Here is a 6,914-nt window from a genome sequence, read left to right on the forward strand (position 1 = left end):
CACAGACTTCAACGTCCTTCAACGGTCACAGACATACAGAGTAAGATTTGTTATTCTTAATCGGTACTTTAGGGAAAAGTGATCAACTAACCAATGATTAAAGTAACCAGTGATGTTCCTTTAGAGTAAATTATCAAGTGTCAGATAAAAGCGCCTAGTAGCCTCAGAGAATTGTGCTCTCTAGCTTTTAATCCTCTTTATTGGCTCATTACTGTTAGGCAACTATTAGGAAAGGCTTATTTTAAACGTCAGACACATTTTTAAACTTCTAACATTGTTCTTTTCATCCAAGTCTAGTTTGAACTACATTACATATATTGCAAGACAGCAGACACAATTATCTGTTGGTGCTAATGGCAAAAGAAGTGTTTGCTTGAGTATGGGAGATGGAAGGTCTAGCAGGAAATGGATCAACAAACCGTAAAACTACAACTTTATGTTACTATTTAGAGGTTTCAGCAGTGGCAGTATCGTAGCCAATGAGGTTAATCCGAGGCGCGATTATTGCTAATTGAAATCTTTTCCCAATACCTCGCCATGATGACTTGAAATATAGTTGGCATTGGCTATTTTTGACAGTCTCTACGGAAAAAAACCAATTGTTAATATAATAATAAAAAAAAAAGGAACCATCCATTAATAGAAATTGACAAGGAGGAGATGTTAGTGAGTTTGTCTTTAGACAAGTTTTGTGAAATTGGAGAGTCGTTCGCACTGTAGTTACTTATCTAGGGAGAAGTACTCAGAATTGTCTTGTATCTATGTGCAACAATGATTTTATTATTTATTCTTTTCTAACCCTCCGAGTGTTCTCCTGCAGCCCAAAGAATCCCCCACTTCCCATCTTACACCATCAGTCTAAACTCTGGCCAGAGTTCCTTAGAATTAGTGAAGCCTGGATATGACTCCATCTAAAATCTACCATTGCTGCTCCTTGGCTGGAGAAATGGCAAAGCACAAGGCACTCCCTTTCTCCAGAGGGTGAATATTCTATCTTTCCAGCCCTCTCAGAAACTCTCTACCAAGAAGAAAAGGACCAAGAGCTGGCTCTCAAACCTGGAGCCCTTTCTGGTAGTGCATTGTCTGCAGGCCTCATTCCAAACCTAGAAGCGAGGCCTTGCAACCTAACAGTGATGATTATCCTTGTGTGCTGTTGATAAAATCTAACAATAATCAATAAATTAGCATTGCTATTGAGGAAAAAAGCCAGATATCATCAGATAAAGGGTGATATGTGAGTAGAACTAGGAGAATAATTAATTCTGTGTATAATAACTCTTTTTCTATTAGTGAATTGCTTGCAAACAGAATGTTTATTTTTAAATTAATTTCTTATTTGAAATTATTCCTAAAATCCATTGCAAGTGTTCAAATGTCAAAACTGAGTTGCTTTGACTGGACACACAGATCATATGATATGTTCATGTTCATTGACAGGATGAATGTAATTCTTAGGATCAGGTTTCTGGTATGAATATTTCTGAATACCAAATTTAAATTTTGCATTCAGTGACTATTCAACAATATTTGCGTAAAAGTCATTTGTTTCCATGACCATTATTATCAGTAAACTCATTTACTAAAATATTTGCAGAAAACAAACACAAAAAACAAACACAGAACACGGTGAAAGCAAATTCATTAAAACACTTAAATAAATGTTAGAAGAAAATATTTTTCTCTACACAGCTGTATTATCAGATTGCAAAATTAATGCTTATGCTGTTATTTTTAAAGAAAAACTAATAGGCTAATGTTGAGTTATCTAATACAATGTATACACAAAGGGATTTATTAAGCTTCCTATTCATGATTTGACATTGTATCACTGTAATATAAAAGGGGTAACTCTCAGAGGGTCTTGTTTATAGCTGGGATTTGCAAATTGTACTTCAGCAATGGAGATGTTGCTATTTAAGTAATTTAGCTTACAATGCACTTGGACAATAGTTTTCCCACAATTTGCAGAATATGGATCTTCCCACAGAGAATAGATTTTTCTTATTTTACAAACATCTATATGAATTGGTCCACAGTTTAGATAACACAGCAAATTAGGATTTATTTTTAATTTTCTTTGGTATGCATCAAGACGATATATTTGTCTCCCCATGTTTTTAACCTTCTACCTCTTTAGGTAAATGATTATAACTAGCAAGGCACATAAAAGGCAATAAGAAAAAATTCTATAAGATCAGTAGAAGCAAGAGGAAGACAAAGGAAAGCATGGGTCTTCTACTTAGCAGGAAAGGACAGCTAATAACCAAAGACATCAAGAAGGCTAAGGTGTTTTAATGCCTATTTTTCTTCAGACTTCACTAAAAGGTAAATTGTCACCAAATGTTTAACACAATTAATATTAATGAGAAGGAGGAAGAAACACAAGCCAAAATAGGGACAGAACAAGTTACAAAGATTAGATGTATTCAAGTTGGCAGTGTCTGATGAAAGTCACTTTAGGGTATTTGAATTAGCTGAACAATCTTTGAAACGTTAGTGATCATTTTTGAGAACTCAAGGAGGTTTATTGAGTTCTGAGAGGTCAGGATTGCAAACATAATATCTACCTTTAGAAAGGAGGGGAAAGGGGAATTATAGACCAATCAGTCTAACCTCAATAGCTGGAAAGAGATGAATGAATGAAATATGAAATAATGAATTTGTAAAAATATAGAGGATAATAGGATTATAAGTAATAGCTAGCATGGATTTTTCTAGAAAAAGTCATGCCAAACCAAACTCATTTCCTTCTTTGACAGGGTTACTGGCCTAAGGGCTAGGGTAGAAGCTGTAAACATGATACGTTCTTATTTTAATAAGACAAGGTGGGTGAGGTAATATCTTTTATAGGACCAACTTCCGTTGAAGATAGAGACAAGCTTTCTAGCTATACAGAGCTCCTCTTCAGGTCTGGGAGAGGTACTCACGGTGTCACAGCTAAATACAAAAGATCAGGGATTGTAGTGTATTACAAATTGCATATGAATCAACAATGGTTCAGTTGTATTGCATCAGGGTGTATTAACAGAAATGTCATATGTAAGACACAAAGGTGTTGTTCTGCTGTTCAGGCCTCAACTGGAGTACTATGTCCAATTTTGGGAATCACACTTCAGGAAAGATGTGGACAAATTGGAGAGAGTTCAGAGGAGAGCAACACAAATGCTAAAAGGTTTAAAAAACATGACCTATGAGGAAAAATCCTGGGCATGTTTAGTTTAAGAAAAGATGACTGAGTAGGAACCTGATAACAATCTTTACATCTGTTAAGAGGTCTTATAAAGAGTACAGTGATCAATCGTTCTCCATGTCCACTGAAGGCAGGACAAGCAATAAAGGACTCAATCTGCAGCAAGGGAGATTTAGGTTAGATATTAGGAAAAACTTTCTAACTATAAGGAGAATTAAGCACTGGAATAGACTTCCAAGGGAGGTTGTGGAATCTCCATCACAGGAGATGTTTAAGAAGAGGCTAGACAAACACCTGTCAGGGATGGTCTGGGTATACTTGTTCCTGCCTCAATACAGGGGGCTGGACTAAATGACCTCTCAAGGTACCTTTTCAGCCCTACATTTCCATTATTCTACTGTTCTATGCTATCTGATTTTGAAACCTGAAACTCAAGACTAGGTTCACCAAAAACTTTGTTAACTTTTGCTGAGCATTTGAAAAAAAAATTGGATTCTTTTCAAATGAACCTGGGATAATTGTATTGTTTTGCATCAAAATTATGTAAAATTCAAGCTTTCACCTAATTCTGGCTGGGGATGGGCCCAAAATAAATCACTGAATCTCGATAGCCTACAACTTTGGGAATTCTGGATGCAGGTACAAACTATAGTCTTTGCTTTACAGCAGTATTTCTAGTATCAGACTTTACAGGCTTAAATTTAAGAAATAAGAGGCCATGTAACATCTTGAAAAATTCTGAGATCCAAATCCCAGCCTGGGTCTACATCCCAGAAATGGTCACAGCTGCTCTGCTGCGTAGCCACTGAATACTGTTGGGGCCCTGGGTGGGGAATCCTTCTGTCGCAGTCAGCTTCATAACATCCATGTGACTGCTAAACTCCTCAGCCTTATAAATTGAAGACCATGACTCATCTATGATAATTGGGGTGCTAAGAAATGGTATTAGGGAGATACAACCTTCCAGGATCACCAGTAGAAGAAATGATTTTGTCTGAGTTACAGTAAGATAGGTTTATTAGGAGATTGAAGGCCACCCTTGTTTGTGGTCTCCACTCATTTCCATCCCGTCCACAGCAGGTCATCAGTTCACAGGGCTGTTTGATTTTGTGTAGAACTTGGCTATGCAGATGCTTGGAGATTACATAGCCCCTTGAACCGATAGCTAGGATTCAGGATTTGTTTTTTAGTCCTTGGACTCTCTGGACTACATTGCAAGGATACAATCTGTTTAAAATAATGGGCAGTGCACAGCTGTGTTGTCAAGGAACAGACCAAGTGCTTGCTCCAGGGGAAGTAATCTGCATCAACCCTTCACCTGATGCAGATTATTGACCACTCACTTTCTACTCCCCTGCAGAACAGGGGAGTAGCTGCTCTCCCGACCACCTTGTGCCCTGAATGGAGGGAGGGAAGGGGCATACTTAAACCTGCTTACTCCTCTGTATGGACACACAGAATGGGCTATTAACTTGGGCCTTGTCTACACTACAGGGGAAATTTGATCTAAGCTCCACAATTGGAGTTACGTGAATAGCATAACTCAAATAGATGTAGCTTAGACCTACTTACCGCAGAGTTTACACTACGTGATGTTGATGGGAGACGCTCTCCCGTTGACTGCCCTTACTCTTCTCAATCCAGAGGAGTACAGGAGTCATAGGAGAGAGATCTGTGGTCAATTTAATGGGTCTTCACCCATTAAATCGCTAAATCGACCGCCAATGCATCAATCGTTGCTTGTCAATCCCCCGGTAAGTGTAGACAAGCCCAAACATTGTCTACACTTGCCTACTCTTGCAGTGGTGCATCGGGTAAGTGTAGCTATCCACCACACTGAGAGGCTCCAGCAGAAAGGAGGCAGCGGGACACTACACAGCTAAAAATAGCAGTATAGACATGGGAGGCACTGCTTGGTCAGGCAAAGAACCAAATAGGGTATATATCCTAGGGTTCAGGCATGTAGGGCACTATACTCTACTCTATTTGCCTAATCAGTGTCTCCCAGTCTGCACTGCTATTTACAGTTGTGCTACCTGGGCATGCAGTGTCTGTACTCCACATGCTGCTTAAATGTGGAGTAGAAAATCAGTATAGCTATTGTTTTAGTTGATAAAATATCAGTATGTAGTCTTATGTTAAGGTCATACGTGCAAAATAGCCATTCACATGAATAGTTCATGAACTGCCTCTAGAAATACAATGCAAAGGAAACACATTTTCATCAAACAAGCTTTTTTTCCCTTTTATTGGAAGAGTCATTTATGCTTAAAATATTGAATTTAATAGTTTTCCCATCAAGGAACAATAATTTTGTTTTTCTAGGACAAATTTTTTTGCAGAACTTAAACTCGTCACCTTAACACTTCAGAAACAATATTAAACAACAGCAACAAATTTTTCATTTTGTTTTTCTTTTTTAATTCAAGGCTAGACTGACGTACTAAGAATGAAGGTGCTAAGCAAAGCTGACTCTGCATTAACTAGTTTCTCCAACTATTCTTTTATATTTGGAAAATGCATAGCTGTCCCTTTGAAAGGCTGTGAGAGCTGGAAAAGGTATATAAACCACAGAGAGGATACGCTCCAAGTCTTTGGCTGGTATAAATCGACATAGCTGGCAGTTCCCTGCAGTTATAGTTCTCTGCGCTAATTCTACCATATCCTCACATCTCGTGTTGTTAACCTGAAAGATTTGGAAATTCTGTACTTTTGTAAGTGGCAAATGTTTTGAGGCAAGAGAAGAATTCATTAACATTTCCTTTTTTTTTCACATCAGCAGATTCCTTTTGCACAACATGAACATAAAATGAGGTATAAAAGACATTACAAGCAACATTTCCTATGTCCTTTTCACTCCTTCAAGAAATATGGCTCCTTTAGTGTTGCTGAGGACCACTGCATTTATGCGTCAAGTACTAATTGGACAAATATCAATGACTTAATAGATACTTTTGATACCATAGCAATAGTTAATAAATAAAACAAAATTTTGTAGATCACCTTGATCACTTTGATTGATTGGTCCATCAGCCCTCAGCAGGGCCGCTCAGAGGATTCAGAGGACCTGGGGCAAAGCAATTTTGGGGGCCCCTCCAATAAAAAAAGTTGCAATACTATAGAAGATTATATTCTTGTGAGGGCCCTGTGGGGCCCAGGGCCTGGGGCAAATTGCCCCACTTGCCCCCCAATCACAACACGTATTCTCTCTTCTCCTAGCCTTCCCTCTCCATGTACATCCATGCCTTTTCACAATAAAATCTTCCCATTTCTTTGGAGTTGGCTGAGTGGTTGTTTCAGTCCTCGTGGGTATCACTCAGTGACAGCTGCAATCCATTGATTGTTAGTGAGCCTAACTATATGACTGGCCTATCACATTTTACTGCACCTGCTTTCAACTATGATGTCCTGCACTCCATTCTGCTGTCTGATCACTTCACTGGGGACTCAGTCGTGGATTGAAATCCCCAGAATTCTTCTTCCCATCGCCCTCTCTGTGACAAACAGTTGTTGTTCCTCTATCTTAATCAGCACCCATGGTTTGCTGCCATACAACATTATCGGCAGCAAACTCTGACTGCACTATGGACATGACTGTGTTTGACATGCCCCTTCACATCTTGGTAAAAAACGTGTGAAGCAAGGAGACATGGTGTCCCTGAAACTCTTCACAGCCTACCTTGAAATGGTAATGAGGCAGATGAACCGGAAGGGTGGAATCAGC

The 6,914-nt window shown here is 38.7% G+C and overlaps 1 non-coding gene across 1 annotated transcript; it reads left to right on the plus strand.

Annotated features, from left to right (window-relative positions):
• The first annotated feature begins 450 nt into the window (after nt 1-450).
• LOC115660096 lies at nt 451-591 on the plus strand. Its single transcript, XR_004002741.1, has one exon. It is a non-coding gene; the product is annotated as a U4 spliceosomal RNA (small nuclear RNA).
• Nucleotides 592-6,914: the final 6,323 nt, after the last annotated feature.

This window comes from Gopherus evgoodei, chromosome 11, assembly GCF_007399415.2.
Source record: "Gopherus evgoodei ecotype Sinaloan lineage chromosome 11, rGopEvg1_v1.p, whole genome shotgun sequence".
NCBI lineage: Eukaryota > Metazoa > Chordata > Testudines > Testudinidae > Gopherus > Gopherus evgoodei.